The 12,251-nt window shown below is 43.6% G+C and overlaps 1 protein-coding gene and 1 pseudogene across 1 annotated transcript in view; one reads left to right on the forward strand and one right to left on the reverse strand.

Annotated features, from left to right (window-relative positions):
• Nucleotides 1–12,251, reverse strand: part of VWA8 (von Willebrand factor A domain containing 8) — a 371,377-nt gene that overhangs the window by 57,486 nt on the left and 301,640 nt on the right. The gene's annotated exons all lie outside the window — the stretch shown is intronic.
• LOC136144247 (zinc finger protein 131 pseudogene) lies at nucleotides 260–3,119 on the forward strand (annotated as a pseudogene).

Consider the following 12,251-nt stretch of genomic DNA (forward strand, 5'->3'; position numbering starts at 1 on the left):
AAATTTCCTGTGCTGACAGAAGTATTTATACCTGAGGCATCTAATATGGTAACTGATTACGAATGTGCCTATTGAGTACTTGATTTTTAAATTTTATTTAATTAACTAAAATTTAAGTTTGAATTACCATATGTAGTCCGTGACTATCTCACTGGACAGCACAGAACAAGGACAAGCTTGCCTCAGCCAGGAGATAATGTTTGGCTATCTTAGGAGTATCTTATAGATGTTTTCCATGAGAAATGGGAAAAATAAGGCCGAAGAGACGATGGAATGCCTTCAGGAGTTTCCTGAACATCATAAAATGATCCTGGACCGATTGAATGAACAGCGAGAGCAGGACCGGTTTACTGACATCACCCTGATTGTTGACAGACACCATTTTAAGGCCCACAAGGCTGTTTTGGCTGCCTGCAGCAAGTTCTTCTATAAATTCTTTCAGGAGTTTACTCAGGAACCTTTGGTGAAGATAGAAGGTGTTACTAAAATGGCCTTTCATCATTTGATTGAGTTCACATATACAGCAAAGTTAATGATACAAGGAGAAGAAGAAGCCAATGATGTATGGAAAGCAGCAGAGTTTCTACAGATGCTAGAAGCTATCAAAGCCCTTGAAGTCAGAAACAAAGAAAACTCAGCTCCACTAGAGGAAAATACCACAGGGAAAAATGAAGCAAAAAAAAAAAAGAAAGATTGCAGAAACTTCAAATGTTATCACTGAGTCATTTCCATCTGCAGAATCTGAACCTGTTGAAATTGAGGTGGAGATTGCCGAAGGCACAATCGAAGTGGAAGATGAAGGCATCGAAACGTTGGAGGAAGTGGCTTCTGCCAAGCAGTCCATAAAGTACATTCAGAGCACACGTTCCTCTGATTATTCCGCTCTGGCATTGTTGGCAGATATTACCAGCAAGTACCGCCAAGGCGATAGAAAAGGGCAGATTAAAGATGAAGACGGCTGTGCATCTGACCCCACAAGCAAACAGGTAGAAGGAACACATGAAATCACACTCCACTGAGAGTTTCAAGTGTGAAATATGCAATAAAAGGTATCTTCGGGAGAGCGCGTGGAAACAGCACCTCAGTTGTTACCACCTTGAAGAAGGTGGAGTCAGTAAGAAGCAGAGGACTGGGAAAAAAATACACATATGTCAGTACTGTGAGAAGCAGTTTGACCACTTTGGACATTTTAAAGAGCATCTTCGAAAACATACAGGTGAAAAACCTTTTGAGTGTTCAAATTGTCATGAACGATTTGCTAGAAATAGTACCCTCAAATGTCACTTGACTGCATGCCAAACTGGAGTGGGAGCAAAAAAGAGGAGAAAGAAGCTCTATGAATGTCAGGTCTGTAATAGTGTGTTTAACAGCTGGGACCAGTTCAAAGATCACCTGGTGATACACACTGGAGATAAACCCAACCATTGTACTCTGTGTGACTTGTGGTTTATGCAAGGAAATGAATTAAGGAGGCATCTCAGTGATACTCATAATATTTCAGAGCGCCTGGTAACTGAAGAAGTTCTTTCAGTAGAAACACGTGTGCAAACTGAACCCGTGACGTCAATGACTATTATAGAACAAGTTGGGAAGGTGCATGTGTTACCACTGCTCCAGGTTCAGGTGGATTCAGCACAAATGACTGTGGAACAGGTCCATCCAGATCTGCTCCAGGACAGCCAAGTGCACGAGTCACACTTGAGTGAGCTTCCAGAGCAGGTCCAGGTAAGTTATCTAGAAGTGGGGCGAATTCAGACTGAAGAAGGTACTGAAGTCCATGTAGAGGAGCTGCATGTTGAACAGGTAAATCAGATGCCAGTGGAAGTACAAACTGAGCTTCTAGAAGCAGACTTGGATCAAGTGACCCCTGAAATCATGAACCAAGAGGAGAGAGAGCCTCCCCAAGCAGATGCTGCTGAGGCTGCTACAGAAGAGCACGAAGATGCTGAGGCTTAAGAGACCAAATCAACAGTGGATTCCCAAGCCGAAAAGGCAGGAAATGAGAACAGAACACCTATGCCAGTTTTAGAATGAAATAACAAATGCATATATTTTTAAAGTTATCTGTTGGGTTTTTGAACTGATGATGGGCAGTGTGACTGTCCTTAGGCTAACAGACATGTGGACCAAAGTTAAACTCTTTCCTGTTGTGCTGAACTGTTTCTATGGAAGCAGACTGATTTCCCCCCACTTTGCCACAGAGGAGGGATCTTTCCCATAAGTGAATGGGAAGCTTTGAGAAGTATATTTCTGGAAAATTTAAATGGATTATATTCTTATTATATAGTTGGGTACGAATGTATATTTTCATTGTGTTAAGAGTTCTTACTCTCTTTCCCTGGTCATGTCCTTCCTCAAGTTCCCCCCGCCCACCATGTTGTAAAATCAAATGTAAAATCATTAGAATACAAGTTTATGTATTCTAATGCATGTTAGAAAATTTGAATATATAGGAAATAAGACTGCATGAAGAAAAGTGCATTGTTACTGTGCAGTTAAATTTTGGCTTCTGGCTTCCTTTAGTTTGAACAACATTTCTTGTCTGCCCTGATGGATAGTCATAGATGTCATCTCTGCAACAGAAACAGAGTGGTGGTGGCGAATTTCTAGAATGTTAAAAAAAAAACAACACACACACACACACACACCCATGTGCCTTTTCAAAACCAACTAAACTTCTATAAAGCATCTCTAGTTCTTTCAAAATTTGTGTTGTAAGCAGTGTAGGTGATGCTGTAGTACTTTATATTTTTTTTCTTATAATGACAGCTACCAATTCTTTTTCACTTAGGTTGAGAAATTTCATTTAATGGCAGCTGAAGGGCCATTTTCAATTGGGAAAATTCATTTATATCTGTGGTAAACTTTATTTTGATGAAAAGTTGCACTAGTATTTTACCACCAGATGAAAACAAGATGAGCATCATTTAAAAATTAATGTATTTAAAATAAAGTACAGAGAAAAACATGTATATAATATATCAGGCTTTGTTTTGAATGAATCTTTCCCCCTAATCCTTAAGGTAAAGATCTTGTGCTATAACTTTTAAAGCCATACAAATAAGAGTGCTAAACTGTGGACTTAAAAGTAGGTGTGTAAATATTTTTAATCAGTATTACTTGGAAAATATAACAACTACAGAAAATAAAAAAAAAAGAAACCAACATAAAAGTTATGACCACAGTCTAATGGATTAAAAAAAAAACTATAATGGAACTTACATATGGAAATATATTTATTATAATAAGATGATAAACTTTTTAATCCATAAAGATACATTTATTACAATAATGGTGCTCAAAACACTTCTGGAATGTTTTAGGAATGATCTGCAGAGTCCATGGTAGATTCTATTTTAATATCTTTAATGGTGGCAATTATGTATTCTTTAAAAATAGATTTGATTTTTAATAAATAGCTAAAGGATATTTGGAATAGATGTATGTGAACCAAATAGTTCTGGTGTGAATTATTTGCTAACTTCCTCTGTACTCTTTGGAAAGTCAATTCACTTCTCTGGGGCTAAACTTTCTCATCAGAAACTAAAGGCGGTTGAATTAAATAATTTCTCCCATTCCACTTAACATTGACATGTTCTAACTGATTAAATGATTCAAAATCTGGTAAATGAGTGGTTTTAGTCAAAATCAGGCACAATTAAACGCAATGAGACTAGTTCGCTTTTAAGAGTTGTGACACCTCTACAAGTCAATTGTAAAAGAGGAAGCTCAAAAAATGGTCTGGGCCATGACAGCATTACTGGAGTAACTGTTCTGAACACCAGCCATCACTTCAGGGTGCGTGTATTATTTATTAAAAATAAATAAAAGAATGGATAAACAACAGTCCTACTGTATGGCACAGGGAACAATGGAAAAGAATAGAGAAAAGAATGTGTATATACATACATATATATATATAACTGAGACACTTTCTGTACAGTAGAAATTAACACAACGTTGTAAATCAACTATACTCAGTACAAAATGGGCTTCCCCGGTGGCTCAGACAGTAAAGAATTTGTCTGCAGTGCGGGAGAGCCAGGTGATCCCCTGGAGGAGGGCATAGCAACCCACTCCAGTGTTCTTGCCTGGAGAATCCCATGGACAGAGGAGCCTGGTGGGCTGCAGGCCATGGGGTCGCAAAGAGTCGGACTAGACTGAGCGACTGACACTTTCACTTTCTTTCAATACAAAATAAATAAATGAAAGAACTTCAGAAGAGGCATAGAAAACAGTCCTAGGTGTCTAGTAACTTTACTTTCATTACAAACCAACCTCCTTTAGACATTTCACCGCAATTCAGTTGCCCTGCTGTAAGGGAATAGCCTTTCAAGAACAAGCATTACAAATGATGGCACAGGCAAAAGAAAAGCCTCTTAAACATCCCCCCTCCGCTACCTGCAAAATCACTCTTGAAGTTGCGAAGAAACCTACAACGGGCCATCAGGGAGGAAAAAAATCTGCTGTGGACTCCCTGGGCAGAGAGGATTGCTGTGTTCTTTGTCACCTGTGTGTCCTGCTGGGAACGGGCATGGCTCACATTGCCAATGCTCCCTCCCCAACCCCAAACGGGAGTCTGGAGATGTTTCAAAATTGACAAATTCTTGACAAAAACACTAGTCAGCCCAAATGTGGAGGATTCCAGAGAAACACATACCATGAATTACCAAGGATACTTACTTAAAAGCAAGCATTTGGGGAGTTTATCTAATTCTGAGTCACGCTATGAATGCCATTACACTCACAGGAGTCTATTTCTCTAGGTGGATGGGAGGAGCACATCTGATAAGCGGTCTCCAAAGCCATTTTAGGGTATCTCTTATGTGAATTGACAATGATTCATAAAAGGTATGAGGCAGGAAGTCTAGGACAGTCCAGCCCAAACAGAAACTGCAACAGACACCAAAGAAAGCATATCATTCGAAGAAGCTTGCTTCTTGGGGACAGAAAGATGCTCAGAGTCCTGATCATTCAGAAAGTTGATAAACTGCTGAACTATTTGAAGTATGTGTTGAGAAAGACTTGGAATGCATTTCCTGTGAGTACTGGTCTCATCTAGAAGGGCTTCCCTGGTGGCTCAGATGGTAAAGAATCTGCCTGCAATGCAGGAGACCTGGGCTTGATCCCTGGGTTGGGAAGATCCCCTGGAGAAGGGAATGGCAACCCACTCCAGTATTTCTGCCTGGAGAAATCCATGGACAGAGGAGACTGGTGGGCTACAGTCCACGGGGTTGCAAAGGGTAAGGTATAACTGAGCCACTGACACTTTCACTTTTCATATAGAAAGAGTTCAAACAAGTCAATCCAGTTACTGATATACACCCTACTTAAGTGAATAGTTAAGTGTTCACTTAGGGCTTCGCAGGTGGCGCTAGTGGTAAAGAACCCACCTGCCAATGCAGGAGACAGGGTCTCCTGGTTCAGGAAGATTCCCTAGAAGAGGGCATGGCAACCCACTCCAGTATTCTTGCCTGGAGAATTCCACGGACAGAGGAGCCTAGTGGGCTACAGTTCATAGGTTTGCAAAGAGTCGGACATGACTGAAGTGATTTAGCATGCACGCACGTGTTCACTGACGTGGATCAAAATTTTGCCCAAAACACAAAATATCATGGACTCTTACAACTGCTGATGCAAATTGATGCCCATGGTGAGCTCTTTGCTGTACAGCTGATGCATCCTACATCCTTTTAGATAACTCCTTGTAATCCCAAGGAGTTGTCCTCTTTCATATGAATCAAGATGGAAAAACAAAGCAAAACATAGATCTTGTAAATTATAACTCATAAAAAATGTTCCAGACTGAAGCAACCCAAACCCAAAGTAGAGGAGGGACATGACTCATGAAAGCCCTGTAATCCGAGGCAAGGCCCTATACTTTAGCTCCTCCTCACACGCATTATTTTTTAAAAACCATCAGTAAAATGATGTAAATAGCCAGAACACACTCTTGGAAGGAAAGTTTCTTCTTGGAGGAATGACTGCACAACACAGCCGATTCTCATTTTCCAGCTGGAGACGGGGTGTAGCGCAGCAGGCATTTGCAGCTGCCTCTCCAATGTCCACTCCCTCTTCCTCCTCTTTAAACAGAAGTCAGATGAATCACGGTTAGCTGGGACGAGGCCCAGCCGTCCCACTGCCCTCTGCCAGCGATGCATCCAGGGAAGAAAGTCTGGGAGCCGCGACGTTAAGACAAATTCTGTCGGTTGGTTTCTGGGAAAGATCTTCCTCTTGGGTACAGAGCTCGCTCGAGGCCCTGCACGGACTGCTTGCCCCTCCCTTGCAGCACACATATGCGCTCGCTGCTTTGGACATGGAGTGAGGACGTGGTGCTTTGAGCTGGGGCGTCCACCTGGTGACCATGGGGCAACAAGGAGGAGGTGGCAGAGGGGAGGATGGAGCGGGTGGTGTTCCTGATGACACCAGCTGCTCAATCAGCCGCGGAGTCACTTACTTCTGGTTTCTACATCAGCAAATAATAAATGCTATTAGACTAAGTTTTTTTTTTAATATAAAGAACTTTTATTTATTTATTTTTGGCGGTGCTGGGTCTTTGTTGCTGTGGGGCTCCTCTCTAGTTGCAGTGGCTTCTCTTGTTGCAGAGCGTGGGCTCTGGGGCGCATGGGCTTCAGGAGTTGCAGTGGGCTCAGGAGCTGTGGTTTCCAGACTCTAGAGTACAGGCTTCATAGCTGTGGCATGCGGGCTTAGTTGTTCTGCAGCACATGGGATCTTCCCGAGGTAGAGACTGCACCTGTGTCTCCGGCATTAGCAGGTGGATTCTTTACCACTGAGCCACCAGGGAAGCCCTATCCTTACATTTTAAGCTACCATAAGTTGGGTTTTCTGCTACTTGGGGCCCAATGTAATGCAAACTAACTGATTCATTCCTTAAAAGACAAATGAGAGGCAGTGGGGCAGGAGCCATGGTCTTGATCTTTGCAGGATATCCTACTTCCAAAAGACGTGCTTTAAATTTTCCGAAGCTGAAGACTGCCATGATAATATCAGAAATTCTACTTATTACAGTTGCTTATGATTTGATGGTTAGCAGGCAATTCAATGCACTCAATCATTCACTTTCTTATTCAAACACTTCTGTGTATGTTTATGGTATATTCACTACTCCCTGGAATATGGAGATAACAAGAAACAGGATCTTTGCTTCCAGGAAAATATTTTATAAAGTAGAACAAAGTCACAGTGCAGGATAATACAGACCATAATAAGGTACTGAATACATTTGCCTAAAACATATTCTTGTCGGAGGTTATAAGAAAAACAGGAGCTTCCCAGGTGGTGTTATTGGTAAAGAACCTGACTGCCAAAGAAAGGAAACAGATGAAGGTTTGATCCCTGGGTTGGGAAGATCTCCTGGAGGAGGGCATGACAGCCCATTTCCAGTATTCTAACCTAGAGAATCCCATGCACAGAGGAGTCTGGTCAGATACAGTCCATAGGGTCACAAAGTTGGACACAAGTGAAGTAACTTAGCATGCATGCATGAAAAAAATATAAGAAATTTCTATCACAGATATAATGAAAGTCACATTAATATGTCCCTAAGAATGATGGTCTTTCATATGAAGACAGCTGCTTAAAAAAAAGCAATAATTCCTTACCCAGTTTTTATAAACAACATGCGACCTCTACAGTGATAACACATGATAAAACGACCATTGTCCGCAGGCAGCTACTTTGTGTTCCAGCTACAGCCTCTGGCAAAGCCATCAAAGTATGTAACTCATCTCCAGTTTCCACCTGGCTGGTGGCACGTTTTCTTTCACGTATTCAATGACCTCCTGTCCTCTTTAATCCTCTTAGTTCTTAAAAAGCAGATGATCTAATTTGTGGTCATCAATATTAAAAAATGATCCTGTAGCTGATATTCATTCGTATTAAATAATTCTCCCCCAAAGGGCATTCACATGGTAAGTGCTCTTATCACAAAAGTGGGAAATAAAGTCTAGGAACCAGCAAGCAGACAGAGACAGGGGGTGAGGTGGGGAGTTGATGGGGCGCACGCTGGGACTGTTCCCTGGCCCTGAAGACAAGGCCTATGAGGTGAGCACCGACAGGCGGCAGGCAGGAGGGTCCGTGGCTTGTCCCACAGCAACTCGTTTCTCTTGTCCTGAAGGAGCGGGCCGCCCTTTCCGCCTTAGGAAGGACTCACAGGCTCCTCCAAGTCCACCACCACCCGTCCTTCCCGACCCTGCCTGCCCACTTCTCGAAACTCAGCCTCACTCTGTCTACCCTCCCCGTTTCTGCTTGAACACGCCTAGGGACTCACGCATACTTCACTTTCGGGTGTAAGTGATGAGGTTGATTAATACTTTAAAATATTTGAAACTGTAACCCCCAGACACCCCCCTTTCTCCACCTGATGCGATGCTGTGGAATGCCTCCTTGTGTGCATCCTATGTTATTTCTCTATCTGTGTTCAAAGTTTCTGAATAGATCCTCCCTGCAGGAATGACTCTTGTCATGAAATCCATTACTGGAACAAAAACACCCAGTCTGATTAAGGGGAACAACATGTCACAGGTTTCACAGGCTTGGGCTCACAGGAGGGCAAAATATCGATTTATGAATATTTTACTTTACCTTTATCATTGCTGGCACAGTCACTTACACATACATGTGCTGTGCTATGCTTAGTCACTTCAGTCGCAACTGACTCTTTGTGACCCCATGGAAACAGCTCGCCAGGTTCCTCTGTCCATAGGGATTCTCCAGGCAAGAATACTGGAGTAGGTTGCCATGCCCTCCTCCAGGGGATCTTCCCAATCCAGGGATTGAACCCAGGTCTCCAGCATTGCAGGTGTATTCTTTACCATCTGAGCCACCAGGGAAGCCCAAGAATACCGGAGTGGGTAGCCTATCCCTCCTCCAGGGGATCTTCCTGACCCAGGAATCGAACCAGGGTCTCCTGCATTGCAGGCGGATTCTTTACCTGCTGAGCTATCAGGGAAGCCCAGATGCCTAATAAATACACATTAAATACATGTGGGAGAGGCAGTTCAGCAACAGAAGGTAAGAGTTTCCGCTTCAGCATACAGTCCTCTTCACAGTAAGCTGTTGGCAGGAACTCTTCCTGCCAGCCTGTCACTGGCAAACAGCACAGCAACGCTCAGCCACTGGTCAGCGGACAGCCCTCTCCAGATAGAGGCAGGAAACACACGGCCCTGCTGGCCCTGTGGCGGGGTTCTCAAATCCTGCTCCTGTACCTCCCGCAGCTTGACTCTGATCCCTCCTCAGCCTCAGCTCTGGTTTCTGGGGACCCGCCTGCCTGAGCTGACCCCGTGCCCCCCAAGTATGTGGGCAGTGGCCTCCCTCCTGCTCTTTGGTCCAGACAGAGCTGTTGGAACAGCTGTCTACAATACAATGCAGAGTCTGCCTAAAGCAGCCTCAAACTTTACTTAGAGTCCTTACTCATCTCTTTCTTCTGTTCAAATTCAAGTAGGAAAAAAAGATGCAGACGACTTTTGGAAAATTTGAGAATACAGAACGTAGATGATGGAATCGAGAGGATGGTTCATGGATTAAGATGGTCTAAGTATAAACAAATCTTCAAGGGAAACCAAATGTTGTTATCACTGTGTGTAGGTGACTGTCAAAAACCCATGTTAGAAAATCACAAAAGATTGGCATGGCAACAGTTCACTGGCATGGACAAGCCAGGATACTGCCTGCTGCTCCTGGTCCTGCTGAGCGTAATAAGCCTTCTCACAGAACAGCTGCTAATCAAATTCAGAGAGAGTGGCGTGCGTGCTAAGTCACTTCAGTTGTGTCTGACTCTGCGGCCCTATGGACTGCAACCCACCAGGCTCCTCTGTCCATGGAACCCTCCAGGCAAGAATACTGTCTATGGGATTCTCCAGGCAAGAATACTGAAGTAGGTTGCTATTTCCCCTTCCAGGGGATCTTCCTGACCCAGGGATCAAACCCGGGTCTCTTAGAGTCTCCTGCATTAGCAGTCGAGTTCTTTACCACTAGCATCACCTGGGAGGCCCTCAGAGAGAGTGGAGGCAGGGCAAACTGCCAGGTGTTTGCATATTCTACCTTCTCTATTTTTGCATCTTTTATTTTCCAGAGACTTCAAAAGGTTAACATTCAACATTCGAGTACATTCAAGCCCGGCCAACAGACATCCACAGCCAAGGAAAAGTTTGGCCACGCAAGGCCATCTCTACTACGGCAAACAGTGTGCAAAGGGTTTGGTTCTGTGATACACACAGTGGCCCCGGCAAGAGACATCTACTGCCATGTGCTTTTATTATTACAGAAGCTACATGATCTTGCCTGGCATTTCCTGGCCCAGGTGGTTTCAGTCTTATACCCAAGCTTTGTGTTCCCTCCGAGAACACACAATCTATCTGGCAATTTTTAAATCTATTGTGCTTTTCCTGTCAACAGGATTCTCTGAGATGTTAACTTGCTGGGAAATGGAAGGGTGGGTAAAAAAGTTACCCCACCACTAGGGTGGGGAACAGCTAAGGGGGTTTTAATAAGACCAGGTTCTAAAAATGCTTGGAAGCACTGACCAGAACTCCATGCAAACACATGTAGCTTGGAGGAATTCTTTTCTGAAAATAGGAATGCTAACTGAATCAGTGTGGACAGGTCATCATAGCATCCTCTTTGTGGAGACATATTTCCAGCGTCAAACATTTTTGGCAAACGGTTTTCTGTTTCGCTTGTGTTAAAGTCGGGCTATGTCAGCAGCCATCATTTCTTTCAGCTATCCTTCATACCATTGTTGGTTCATCATCTTAGATTCTAATCCTGTTTATGAAGTCATTGTCTACGGATGCTTACCCTGAGTTTCCTCCACCATTTCCTCAAAGCACATGGAGTTCTTGTAAAACCTGTGTTTTCACATCTAGCAAGACAGTCTTCCTCTGCTTCCAAAGGCCCAGCAACCATGATGAGTTAAAACCATTAACCAGAAAACGAAACAACGGCATTGAGAGGCTGTAGAGAAATAAGCCCTATGCACTGCACACACGCAGAGCTCAGGAGGACGGGCGCGTGGCTCACTGGCTGGGAGCATTTAGGGCTCCACGCTCCGAGGCTCGGCGGGTGAGGGGCCCTCTCAGGCTGCCGCTCCAGCTCAGAAACACCACTTGGAGTGTGGGCGAAATACACACATGAAATAACTAGAATGGATGCCTTTATAGTGTGTATATAACATGCATTTTTCCCCTTTTAAAAAGCGCCTTTAACTGGAGGATAATCGGTTTACAATGCTGTGCTGGTTTCTGCCGTACAACAGTGTGAGTCGGCCATAAGCATATACACATCCTCTCTGTCCTGAGACTCCTTCCCCTGCAGTCTCAACCCTCGAGGTCATCACAGGGCACTGAGCTGAGCTCCCTGTGTCATAGACGGCAGCTCCCCGCTAGCTAGCTATTTTATACCTGGTAGTTTACATGTCTCAACGTGGGGGACCTGGGTTCAATCCCTGAGCTGGGAAGATCTGCTGGAGAAAGGAAAGGCTACCCACTCCGGTATTCTGGCCTGGAGAATCCCATGGACGGTATGGTCCATGGGGTCGCAAAAGAGTCGGACATGACTGAGTGACTTTAGGGCTTAGGGCCCCCTCCTCTGCTGTGTCCACAGGTCCATTTTATACATGCGCATCTCCATCCTTGCCCTCAAATAGGTTCATCAGTTCTATTTTTCTAGATTTCAGTATATGTGTTAATATATGATATTCGTTTTTCTCTTTCTGACTTACTTCACTCTGTATAATAGGCTCTAGGTTCATTCACCTCAGTTCAACAGATTCAAATCTGTTCCTCTTTATGGGTGAGTAATATTCCATTGTGTATATGCACCACAACTTCTTTATCCATTCATCTGTCGATGGACATCTAGGTTGCTTCCATGTCCTGGCTATTGTAAATACTATACACGCATTTTTAAAAAAAATATTTCTGGGACTTCTCTGGTGGTCCCAGGGTTAAGAATCCACCTGCCAATGTAGGGGAACATGGGTTTGATCCCCAGACTGCAAAGATTCACATGCCATGGGAAGATACCCATGCACCACAACTTCTGAGCCTGTGCTCTGGAGGCCATAAGCAGAAAACTACTAACGCCTGCATACCTAGAGCCTGTGCTCCATGAGAGAAACAACAAAACTAGAGAAAGCCTGCATGCAGCAACAAAGGCTCAGGGAAGCCAGAAAAAAACAAAGTAAAATAAAGAAAATATTTCTTTAAGTGGTAAATAGCATTGTTGGAATC

Source organism: Muntiacus reevesi, chromosome 11 (assembly GCF_963930625.1).
Source record: "Muntiacus reevesi chromosome 11, mMunRee1.1, whole genome shotgun sequence".
In the NCBI taxonomy this organism is placed as follows: Eukaryota; Metazoa; Chordata; class Mammalia; order Artiodactyla; family Cervidae; genus Muntiacus; species Muntiacus reevesi.